The 13,596-nt window shown below is 41.0% G+C and overlaps 1 long non-coding RNA gene across 2 annotated transcripts in view; it reads left to right on the top strand.

The window, feature by feature from the left end:
* Positions 1-4,049: 4,049 nt before the first annotated feature.
* LOC120516093 overlaps positions 4,050-13,596 on the top strand; it is a 32,735-nt gene continuing 23,188 nt past the window's right edge. For both annotated transcript variants that reach the window (XR_005630773.1, XR_005630774.1), the window contains exon 1: positions 4,050-4,087. This is a non-coding gene — a long non-coding RNA (uncharacterized LOC120516093). The remainder of the gene's footprint in view (positions 4,088-13,596) is intronic.

The raw sequence follows: 13,596 nt of genomic DNA, 5'->3' as shown, positions 1-13,596 counted from the left end.
ACCTATAATAACCCTATCAGATAGATAGATAGATAGATAGATAGATAGATAGATAGATAGATAGATAGATAGATAGATAGATAGATAGATAGATAGATAGATATTATGGAGATAGAAGGAACTATATTATACACAGATAGTTGTAGATGAAGTGCATCGTATAGCAGACTCAAAGATTGATGTTAAAGGTACACTTTATATATTGGCACTGTATTTGATAGTCAGAGGCTGAAGACACTAAATATAGGAGATAGATAGATAGATAGATAGATAGATAGATAGATAGATAGATAGATAGATAGATAGATAGATAGATAGATAGATCTATACTAATAAACGGCAAAGCCCTCACTCACTGACTCACTGATTCATCACTAATTCTCCAACTTCCCGTGTGGGTGGAAGGCTTAAATATGGCAGGCTCGTTCCTTACAGCTTACTTACAAAAGTTGGGCAGGTTTCATTTTGAAATTCTACGTATAATGGTCATAACTGGAACCTATTTTTCTCCATATACTGTAATGGAGTTCAGCTCGATGGCCGTGGGGGGGGGGCGGAGTTTCATGTGACATCATCACGCCTCCCACGTAATCACGTGAACTGACTGTGAGCACAGTACGTAGAAAACAAGGAAGAGGTCCAAAAAGCGCTGAAGAAAACATGCATCATACAATTGAGAGGGCAGCGAAACAATAAGAAGCGAGCGAGTGACACATGCAAGCATATTCATAAGTGCAGCTACTGGTGGAAACAAACCACAGTGTAAACCGTAAGTTTAAATTAAGTACATAGACAGGCTCCCACTGGCGTTTGTCATGCCCACGACTAATGCGGGATACAAGTTTAATGAGAGGACGCAGGGTATAAACGAAAGTTTTTATCACTTTGTAACTAAGTTAAAATTGCTGGTAAAGGGCTGTGCTTATGCAAATTCCGAGAGATTGTGCTTGTGGGGGGATTGACAGTTGAGGCGGGTGGGGGAGTGACGTCATCCTCTCCCCTCCCATTCACCTCATTTCGCTCTGAGCTGAGCTCCGCAGCTAATGCGGACTTGCGGAAGCGACTTTGTCACGCTGCCACCAAATACTGACAGAAAATTCCACAAGTTAATACACACGCTGTCTCTAGAGTTTCTCCACACTCAATGTATTCCTCGCATCCCCGTTACACCCTCTGATCTCCCATTTCAATTCAGATGCCTTCAATTTCCAGTAAGGCTCTGCTTCACGATGAGAAGTAAGAAGTCTCAGGGACAGACCCTACAAAAGGTTGCCATTGATTTCAGGCAAGATTGCTTTTCTCCTGGACAACTATACGTTGCATTCTCAAGAGTAAGCTCGCGCGGCTTCGTCATATTACAACCAGAGTGCTGAACTGACAACGTGATATATAAAGAGAACTATAATAATCGTAATAAACGAACAATAAAACAGCGGAGAACCCGTGGATTAAATAAAAAGGCAGCTTTCTTGGCAAAGCAAGGAAAGAGGATGACTTTATATGTCGTTCGTTTATAAAACAGTGGAGAAGCTGTGTAAAGGCTGCTTCACAAAAAGCCTGCGGAGTGCCTTATATGAGCAGGCAGTCAGCTAAAGAAGGGAATCAATAAATATCTCTAATCATGATAAACGAACAAAAAATAACGTACAAGCCGCGGATTAAATAAAGGAAATGGGTACCTGAACAGTACAGTAAGTCTCGAATGGCTACACAATAGCTATAAGAATCGTAATAAACGAACAATAAAACAGTACAGAACCGTTCGTTTATAAAGCAGCGGAGAAGCTGTGTGAAGGCAGCTACACAAAAAAACAGCAGAGCGCCACACTCTGAATGTATTCCTGGCATCACCGTTATACCCTCTGATCTCCCATTTCAATTCAAATGCCTCAAATTTCCAGTAAGGCTCTGCTTCGCGCTGACAATTAATAAGTCTCAGGGACACACCCTACAAAAGGTTGCCATTGATTTGAGGGAACATTGCTTTCCTCCTGGACAAAACTAGACGTTGCATTCTTGGTCATATTACAACCGGACTGCTGAACTGGCAACATGGTATACGCGGGGATTTTGCTATATACAGTATATATATATATATATATATATATATATATATATATATATATGTGGATATGTATATATACACTCACCTAAAGGATTATTAGGAACACCTGTTCAATTTCTCATTAATGCAATTATCTAATCAGCCAATCACATTGCAGTTGCTTCAATGCATTTAGGGGTGTGGTCCTGGTCAAGACAATCTCCTGAACTCCAAACTGAATGTCAGAATGGGAAAGAAAGGTGATTTAAGCAATTTTGAGCCTGGCATGGTTGTTGGTGCCAGACGGGCCGGTATGAGTATTTCACAATCTGCTCAGTTACTGGGATTTTCACGCACAACCATTTCTAGGGTTTACAAAGAATGGTGTGAAAAGGGAAAAACATCCAGTATGCGGCAGTCCTGTGGGCTGAAAATGCCTTGTTGATGCTAGAGGTCAGAGGAGAATGGGCCGACTGATTCAAGCTGATAGAAGAGCAACTTTGACTGAAATAACCACTCGTTACAACCGAGGTATGCAGCAAAGCATTTGTGAAGACACAACACACACAACCTTGAGGCGAATGGGCTACAACAGCAGAAGACCCCACCAGGTACCACTCATCTCCACTACAAATAGGAAAAAGAGGCTACAATTTGCACGAGCTCACCAAAATTGAACAGTTGAAGACTGGAAAAATGTTGCCTGGTCTGATCAGTCTCGATTTCTGTTGAGACATTCATATGGTAGAGTCAGAATTTGGCGTAAACAGAATGAGAACATGGATCCATCATGCCTTGTTACCACTGTGCAGGCTGGTGGTGGTGGTGTAATGGTGTGGGGGATGTTTTCTTGGCACACTTTAGGCCCCTTAGTGCCAATTGGTGTGACACCCCGTGTAGTGGGAATTGGAATCACCAGCCTACACTCTAGGTGTCTAGTATGTGGGACCGAGCGTGACCAGGATGATGGTGTAAGACAGGGAGACACAGACACAAAAAGGGTTGGGTTTTTTGAAAAATAAAGTGAGGTTTTATTTACAGGTGCACTTAAAGAAAATAATCAAAAATAATGTCCTGCGGAATTTATATATTAAAACACAGTCCAATGCCGCAAAGGACACACAAAAACAATAATCAAATGGAGCCCAGAAATGACTGTATACAATATTTACAGTGCTACTTGAAAGTCCCAAAAGAAAAAGTAAAATACACACAAACTAATGAAATCCAAATATATACACAAAAACAAAATGTGAAGCTGTCTTCCTCCACAGTGATCCAAGTCAGGAAGCTGCTCCTCCAAACAGTGTATAATACAGGATTCACCCAAAAATATTCAAAAATATAGAAAAAGTGTATATACAAAAATAAACAGTGCACCACTAACCACAACCCAATAAATACCTCCACCAAAGTTATTCAAGAGATATTTATATGAAAAAATATTTACAAAAACAAAGCACAAGCCGTAATGCTGTTCTGTCAGGTACCTTTCTCTAAGAAGATCTATTCAGAAAGAACCCCCTCTAGAGGCCACGATTCCCTTTTGTATTCGGCGCCCCTACGCTGACCAATTAAACAGCCGTACGTCATCCTTCCCGAGGTACGCGATGACGTGAACACGTTTGCGAAAAGCGGCGTCTACTTTCCCACACAATTACTATAAAAATGGAGCTGCCGCGCGCGCGCGTATAGCTGTGCCGGCTTCTGAGACGCCAACGGCACTTCTGCCATAAAGTGAAAGTAAGCACTTTCTATTCTTTTCCTCCTTCCCCTGAGCTACAGCCCAGACAACTACGAATAAGGGATCCCTTTACTAGACCGCGGTAAACTAATACTACGACGCTTTGCACTTTCTTTTACTCCTTTAGAGTTAATGAGGTCGCGGGAAACGCGTGTAGGAGTGGGATACCGACAATGCCATCCCGGCCGGTCAATGGCAAGGCTGTCTCTCCAGTCTACATGAGACCCGCTGTGACACTCCCCAAAAGACGCTAATATCGTCAACAAAGACGTCTTTCTGCACTATATAAATGAAAAAAGGTAAGTTTCCTTTCTTTATACATTTTTTCCTCCAAACAAAAGCCTCCCTCTTTACACAGCAGAGGACGCTAAACTAATTTCATTTAATTAATGGTAATGCCAGTAGTGCATATTACTACAATTGGGCATCGTTTAAATGCCATGGGCTACCTGAGCATTGTTTCTGACCATGTACCCATCCTCTGATGGCTACTTCCAGCAGGATAATGCACCATGTCACAAAGCTCGAATCATTTCAAATTGGTTTCTTGAACATGACAATGAGTTCACTGTACTAAAATGGCCCCCACAGTCACCAGATCTCAACCCAATAGAGCATCTTTGGGATGTGGTGGAACGGGAGCTTCGTGCCCTGGATGTGCATCCCACAAATCTCCATCAACTGCAAGATGCTATCCTATCAATAAGGGCCAACATTTCTAAAGAATGCTTTCAGCACCTTGTTGAATCAATGCCACGTAGAATTAAGGCAGTTCTGAAGGCGAAAGGGGGTCAAACACCGTATTAGTATGGTATTCCTAATAATCCTTTAGGTGAGTGTATGTCTGTGTATGTATGTAGATATGTATATATATATATATGTAGATCTGTATATATATATATGTATATATGTGTCTGTGTGTATATATATGTATATTTACCTGTATGTATGTATGTATGTATATATGTATATGTGTGTGTATGTATGTATGTATATGTATGTGTATATGTATATATATATAGATATGTGTATGTGTAGATATGTGTATATGTAGATATGTTTATATGTGTGTGTTTCTGTGTGTGTATATATATATATATATATATATATATGACAGCAACACTCATAACAGTGACAAAACAATTACATTGACAATCATGTTACGTTATTTTTAAAATGTTTCCGTTTCTTTTTCATAACTTCTTTAACACACTACTTCTCCCCTGAGAAGCGCGGGTATTTTGCTAGTAGATAGATATAAAAGGCACTGTATAATAGATAGATAGATAGATGGAAAATTTAAAGTGGGAAAGTACAAGTTGCTTTGTCAAAATAATGAAAATATATAGTTGGTGTTTTCTTTTTGATGTACAAAAAAACAGTGTTTTTGAAGTTTTAAGCGATAAAAACACCATGTTTTCTGAGTTTTATAATGTAGGACACTGCCAAAAAACAAGCATCTAACATTGTGCCTTTAATACAATACATTCGTTTCTCTGAGTTTTCCAACAGTGTTCCCTTGTCCCATACCTGCAGGAAAGGTTCAGATAAAGGGTGATCAAAAATGAATGGCCATCCCTGACAATGCTGCCTGTAGTGTTTTTGCACCCCAGCAACTCTCCTCTCCTACCGTGAACACCTTTTACTTCTAACAAGGTTAGCTCCCATGGCATAATTTCTACCCGGCTCAGTGAACAGAATTCAAACAACCTGATGGGAGCAACTCATTTGGTGTTCAATAAAAGATAATGGGGGAGATCATTACAGGAAGCATGTCAGCTTAAATGTATTTTCTTTGTAGAGGGAGAAATCCCCGCAGAAGCTATTTCAATTTACTTTGTCTCATTGAGAACAATACTGTCCCCACAGGGCAAGGCACAAAGGACCACTACAAATGACAATTTATATTTCATATGTTCAGAAATGTTTTGCTCAGGTTACAAATGGAAGTTTATTGAAGTATTTATGCTGTGCTACCAACAGGATATGTATTAGTAATACACCCTCAATGGAAAAAGACATATTTTCCTGCTTATATGCATTTGTTGACTGAACGCTCTCATGCTAATTGTGGAGGTTGGTTTGCAGCAGAAGGAGGCACACAGGTTAATAGTTATATTAAAGCGCAAGTGCAGCCCTTTTCAGTTCTCTGATATTACAAATCAGGACAAAACTAACAATCATTTTATTCATACCAAGTCCTCAGACTAGATTGAGCTTTCCACTGCTGACAGACAATATAAAACTGATTCCAGTTTGTCATTATTTATTTAATAAAATAGACAAATCACACAGAAGCCATGTGTGAAAAAGTAAGTAGAAATAGTAAAGAGAGGTTGAGGTCATTTGGTGTGCAGGTCACTCTTATATATTTTCTACCCATCTGGAGTGGCCAGTGGCATTAGCACAACTGAAACCAACAGACTAAATAAAAGGGCTGCGTCCGCTGGAACCTACTTACCATTTTGGACAGTGACTCTCACCCTCGGTATGAGGTATTAGCTGACTGAGACAGCTGTGTTACTCCACAGAGTGCCATGTCAGATCATTTTGACACTTCGCCATCAGGCTATGTAATGAGTCACCCCACGATTGAGGTGCTCTTCTTCCCTGTGCGGTGAATGGTATTAAGATGGTCTCGCAGAAATCTTAAGAGACAAAGACATTATATGCAATACACCGTGCCAAAGACTGACATCCTGTATAATATTAATAGTGTGAAATTGTAAATGATAAGGCTATGTACAATTTTAATCACTTCACACTAGTACCATACATACTTATACTTTGTTAATATCCTTATAAATAATCCTTGTATAAGAGAACAGACAGACTACAATAAAGACTTGCGGCACCATCCTGGTAACTCCATATTATCGGAACGGAAAAAACAAAGAAAAACATGCAAAAACTCCAGAGACAAATTCTCAATTGAACTGCTTCAAGATGGCTGATCTTCAGGTCCTGAATACTTCCGGCAGGTGGATGGACACTGGAAATGACGTCAGTGGTGTTATAGCCTTCAGTTTTCCTGTCTACAGAGGAAGGAAGAGAAAAAGCATTAGGACACAGCGCCAACCCCTGGAGCAGTGGGGAATTACAATCACTAGAGCTTTAAGCTATCCCATATGCGCACGCACCTTGTTTATATGTATACTTTATTTGTGCCTTTTTGTCTTCTACTGTAACCCTGTAATTTTCCTCAAGATTAATACAGTTAAGTTTCTATCTATCTATCTATCTATCTATCTATCTATCTATCTATCTATCTATCTATCTATCTATCTATCTATCTATCTATCTATCTATCTATCTATCTATCTATCTATCTATCTATCTATCTATCTATCTATCTATCTATCTATCCTGAATTTAGAGGACAGGAAAAATTCTAAATATATCAAAACAAGTTTTTACACTTTTGAGAGTGGCTGTCTAAGAAAGACACATCCAGTAAGGCAGGGCCGTCTTAATAGCATTATAGGCCCCTGGGCAAAGCAATGCACTGAAGCCCCGACCTACACAACCACTGCCCAGCGTGCTCATGGATTAAGATGGCCCTTCAGTAAGGGTGCTGGAAGTACCTGGGTGCAGAGACAATTTTTTAAAATATAAATTTAAACACCAAAGTCTGTCCCATTCTGGCCATCAGTGGCATAACTGTGAACAGAGGGGCACTTGCTCTGATAACTGAGGAGGCTTTTTCTTTTGGTAAAGGGGAGGTAGACAGAAATAAGAGACAGTTTGAAGACCAGTTGGATTGAATACACTCAAAAATACTTAAAGAAGCAATTGACCGGAACCTTAAACAGACTAAGATCCTGCAATCAATATAGAACTGGTATCTCTTGAACTTTCTTGTAGTGATTTAATTAAGAAAATCTGGTGTGTCAAGATGAGAAATCTATGGCAAGAGATTGCATTCTAGTTGTCTGAGTGCCCCCAGTGGTCAAAATATCTGTATTATACATCGTCTTTCATATTCATCCATTCATCATCTATTGTATAGTGCACATCCTATCTATCTATCTATCTATCTATCTATCTATCTATCTATCTATCTATCTATCTATCTATCTATCATATAGTGCCTTTCACATCCTCCATCTACCTATCTATTGGAGGTACCAGAGAGAAAGGACAGACATCCTGGCCAGGCTATAGGATGGATTCTTACCCGTCCAGAAGGCCGTAATGGATGGATTGGCCGTACAGGCATACCAAGAGCAGTTCATTCCCCCATACAATAGGTGGCAGTGGTCCTCAGGGCTGAACTCAATTGCAGGGTGGTATGGGGGTTGGAGCCTGTAAATGCAGCCCTGTCTGGGTCTTTGGGTACCGCTCAGGGGCTCTGCCAGGGGATGACTGTCGCAGGATGGCTGAAGTGCTCTGGACAATGTGGGAGTGACACCAAAAGCAGCTCCTGGATTAGATTTAAAAGAAAGGCCGAGGTGGAAGGAAACAACTTGTATTTGTGCATTGTGACTGGTGTTCTTGTAAAGAAGGTGTTATAAAGGTGAATAAAAACCTTTTCTTTGTACCAGAATTGTGATGGCTGTTATTGTGTCTGTGGTTTGGGGTTCAGTGGTGCCCCCTTATGGTTGCACTATCTGTCTCTTTAACAATAATGTTCAGATGTTACTTACAATTATAATTTTTAGAATTCATTTAATTAAATATCTGTAGATTAATTTACCCTTTTAGTGATAAATAAATGATACACAATTGCTAATTCTATTTGAGTTGATTGAAAAGTTAACCTAATCTGATGAAACAAATAGTAAAAGTGCAACGTTGTATATGACAGTGGTGCTTTTGCCTTCTTGTTGCACATACTAAAGCGCAATGTACTTGTTGCTTATTACATGATCAGGGGAAATAAAAATTACAACAATAGTTTAAAACGACAGTTAACAATGGCAAGGAAAGGTAAGGATTAATGACTACAAAATGAATTGTTCGTAACTATGCTTGTTTACCCCTGGTAAAATGCATATTAGATGATGTGTTGGAAAATAAAAACAATGAAAACTTCAATGTGTAGCCGAGCATAAGGAAATGAGTACACAACTCCAACATAAGTTTAAAGTCGTCGCAGATTTTATAGAACGTGGCATTGTGTTATTTTGGGAATGCGTGCAATGAGAAATCTGCATGAATATAAATAAGTTATGAGACAGCACACAAGTTTTTACTACTCAAAGCAATCTTCAAATTAATTTTTTCTCTTCTTAATTTTTAATTGGCCTGATCCTACACTGAGAAAATGCATTAGTCACTTAACTTTCATTGAATTTTTTATGCCAAGCTGTTCCTTAAAGATGCAAAATATTACTGGCGGAAAACAACATAAACAGTACAGTCCATAACTTTTTTTTTTTTTTTACGTTTATTTAGTGAGCTACAAATGAGAATAAAAACAATTTATGGAAATTTTATAAATAATAATTTAAAACAGATCTAATAACTTCTTTACAGTTTCAGATTAGAGGCTTCGAAAGCACTGAATATGTCAGCCGCCCAGCACACAAAATAGCTGGATGGAATCCTGGCTTCTGGGTGTGTGAAATGTTCTCGCAATGTTGTGAAATGCAGCACATCTTAGGTGAAGACGTGAGGAGATGATGTATGCTTGATGTATTGGCAGCAATGGGACCCTGTAAAAATAAAGACAGTCGTACACCCACAATGCTGTCTGTCGCAGCCAGGTGTATTGATATATACAGGTAGGTGACAAACTAAAGGACCACAGCAAACAATATGACAACGTCCTACGTGTCACTCGTGATTCATAATCTACAGTATGCATCTAACCATATGATCACAACCGGACAAAGCAAACATTCTGTAATAAAATACACTCACCTAAAGGATTATTAGGAACACCATACTAATCCGGTGTTTGACCCCCTTTCGCCTTCAGAACTGCCTTAATTCTACGTGGCATTGATTCAACAAGGTGCTGAAAGCATTCTTTAGAAATGTTGGCCCATATTGATAGGATAGCATCTTACAGTTGATGGAGATTTGTGGGATGCACATCCAGGGCACGAAGCTCCCGTTCCACCACATCCCAAAGATGCTCTATTGGGTTGAGATCTGGTGACTGTGGGGCCATTTTAGTACAGTGAACTCATTGTCATGTTCAAGAAACCAATTTGAAATGATTCGAGCTTTGTGACATGGTGCATTATCCTGCTGGAAGTAGCCATCAGAGGATGGGTACATGGTGGTCATGAAGGGATGAACATGGTCAGAAACAATGCTCAGGTAGCCCGTGGCATTTAAACGATGCCCAATTGGCACTAAGGGGCCTAAAGTGTGCCAAGAAAACATCCCTTACACTATTACACCACACCACCAGCCTGCACAGTGGTAACAAGGCATGATGGATTCATGTTCTCATTCTGTTTACGCCAAATTCTGACTCTACCATTTGAATGTCTTAACAGACTCATCAGACCAGGCAACATTTTTCCAGTCTTCAACTGTCCAATTTTGGTGAGCTCGTGCAAATTGTAGCCTCTTTTTATTATTTGTAGTGGAGATGAGTGGTACCCGGTGGGGTCTTCTGCTGTTGTAGCCCATCCGCCTCAAGGTTGTGCGTGTTGTGGCTTCACAAATGCTTTGCTGCATACCTCGGTTGTAACGAGTGGTTATTTCAGTCAAAGTTGCTCTTCTATCAGCTGGAATCAGTCAGCCCATTCTCCTCTGACCTCTAGCATCAACAAGGCATTTTCGCCCAAAGGACTGCCGCATACTGGATGTTTTTCCCTTTTCACACCATTCTTTGTAAACCCTAGAAATGGTTGTGCGTGAAAATCCCAGTAACTGAGCAGATTTTGAAATACTCAGACCAGCCCGTCTGGCACCAACAACCATGCCACGCTCCAAATTGCTTAAATCACCTTTCTTTCCCATTCTGACATTCAGTTTGGAGTTCAGGAGATTGTCTTGACCAGGACCACACCCCTAAATGCATTGAAGCAACTGCAATGTGATTGGCTGATTAGATAATTGCATTAATGAGAAATTGAACAGGTGTTCCTAATAATCCTTTAGGTGAGTGTATGTCACAAAAAGGAAATGTGTTCATTTGAGACTGAGCTTTTGAACTGAAGACCAACTGCTTCCCCTCATTTATTGGTCAAGAGTCCAGTCTTTGATTCAAAAACTTGTTCCAGTGTGAACACATTTCTTCTGCATGCACTGCTCCGATGTTCCAGAAGTATTAATTTAACAATATAATAGCAAAAAATGCCTGCGTTCTCCCCTTTGTGAATATGACTAAATGATATATTTGATATAATTCAATTTGCTGCTATTTTTGCAAGGCCATTTTGTGTATTGGTTGCTGCTCTTTGTGTGATTACTCTCCTCACATGGTCTTTGCCATGACATGCTGTCTGTATTGAAACAGAAGGCTTACGTACACGGCACTCGCCTGGTCTAACAGAGCCTGATGTGAGTGCCTCCCCAATGTGGCGGACAGCTGGGGCTCCTGTCCAGCTGGGATGCCTGGAGGATTTAAAGACCGGAAGAGAGACAATAGGAAAGGAGAGACCCCCTGGTTTGTATCGGAGCCACAGGATCAGAGCTTGGAAGTTCAACACTGTTGGGGCCCGTGGCCAGCGCCAGAGGGTGCCTGGACAATTGTGGAGCCCAAGACTGCAGTACTTCCGCCACACTGGAGAGTGCTGTCAGAAGAAGATCCGGGAACACCTGGAGTACTTCCGGGTCCCCATGCAGCACCTCTGCCACACTCGGGAGTACTGCTGGAAGTTAATGGGGCCGCACCTGGACCACATCCGGGTGCACTATGTAAGGAGGCCACCTCACTCTGTTCAGGGGGCTGGAGTCAGGAGGTAGAGGACAAAGCTTGACGGAAGGGAGTGTGTGATGATGTGGGTTCAGGCTCCACGCTCCCATCGCTATTTGGGAGCCCTTGAACCCAACACCGTTGGTAATGTCACCGATGAGCTAGACAGTGAGACAATAACAACTGAGCAAGGGGATGGTAAAAAGTGAAAAGTGCTTTTATTTAAAATCCAATAAAAACAGTGTTCAATAAATAAATAAATAATCCATTAAGGAAATAGAGGTTAAAACCACTACAAAAAACAATCCTTTACAAACGAGGTTAAAACGTTTCTTTCAGGAGCAGTCTTTAAAAATCAACAAGTTCAGTGCCTTCTTTTAACTGGTGACTCCCCTGCTTCTCCCTGTCCAGGCTCCGCAACAGGGGAGCCACTCTACCTGCAGCTGACCTTCACTCCACTGCAGATCTGGCGGCGTCCCGATCCCTGGCTTCGCTTCCGCTCCCTCCAGACCGCGACTTGGGAATTCCTCACACGGCCAAGGCTCTCACGTGGAGGACACCACATCCCAAATCCTGACTCCCGCTGCCATCCGCGGCCCCATGCAGAGTCGCCCGTCTCCTTCTTTGGTTACTTTCCGCTACATGCTTGTTCAGTGGGAGCGACAACAACTACTACGCCCAGGGTGTCGGCCTAACACCCAGGCTGTCTTCTCAGCTGCCTACAAGCGCTCGCTCGCCCGCTTCCTGCTGCTCCCTGTAACATCCATCCTTTTCGTTCTTCTTTTCATTTCCCGATCTTTTTTTTTTTTCCTCCAAACCGACTCGCACTTCTTTTATAATGCGAGGGGCCATAGCAGCTGTAGCACATTAGCCACGGGAACAATCACGGATGTGGGCAGTTCCTCACCTGGTGAGAAATGCCCACACCACAGATCGCCCCGTGGCTTGCTATGGCCCAACGCCCCCTCACTAAGCCGCCGCGAGAGCGGTGATTATTTATTTAAAAATGGCCTTTACTAAGCGAGCTGTGGACCCATAACACCACAGAGTGAAGGAGGTGAAAGAATAGAGAAGAAGAAAAGAATAGAGAAGAACAGGGCTGAGTTATTGTGGGTAATCTGTGCACTGTGTGCGGTGCTGTAGATAAAGGGAAAGAAAATAAAACCGTGTGCGCTTTTGGGACTTGTGAGTCTCAGTGTCTGTCTGCATCCGGGCTTATCTTCCACACCAAATAAACTGCCTCTCAATTAGCAGGCAAAAAAAAATCATCATTATATTACTTTAAAAATTGCCAAAGGATACATGTCTTTTAAATGTGCAAAGCATAAAATTATTAAATGTGATGATCGTACCATTTTCCCAGCCTCCAAGTGCATGTTGACTTTGAGTGACTCAAAGGGACAGTAAGGAATTTTGGAAACACGTCAAGTTTGTTAACCGCAAGCCAAACTTATCTTTCATCAAGGAATAGAACTAACCAAAAAATCAATGTGGAAAAATGTTAGAAGAAAAGGTCTTCATGCCAGAAAAACACCAAAGAAACATTCAATAACAATAAACAGTTTCATTCATTTTAAAAGAACTGGAATATATTAATATATAGGTAGGTGACAAACAATATTAAAGTGGCCTTGAAAAACAATCTCACATTATTCATGCCGAATTTGCCAAATTTGTTGACCAAAAATCAAGCCTGTCTTTTGTCACACCAATATCAACATTGAAAAGTCAGAGGAAAAAAACACAAAGCAAAGAAACATTTGGCAAAAATCCGCAATCATTGCATCCAATCCAAAAGAACTGCGACAAGCATGAGATGCGAATGAGTACCTAATGAGAAAGAAATCCAAAAGAGTAGCTGACTCAGGTGTAATATGGTGGGACCGTGGCTCAGAAAAAGGTGGCCATTTTGAAAAAATAAGTAATGAATTAATTGGCCGGCTCCATAGGTTGTGGGGAGTTGGTAGAGTAAGGGTGCGGTCTGTCTCC

This window comes from Polypterus senegalus, chromosome 15 (assembly GCF_016835505.1).
Source record: "Polypterus senegalus isolate Bchr_013 chromosome 15, ASM1683550v1, whole genome shotgun sequence".
NCBI classification, from domain to species: Eukaryota; Metazoa; Chordata; class Cladistia; order Polypteriformes; family Polypteridae; genus Polypterus; species Polypterus senegalus.
Note: the sequence above shows the minus strand (reverse complement) of the source record. Positions and strands in the feature narration are given on the sequence as shown.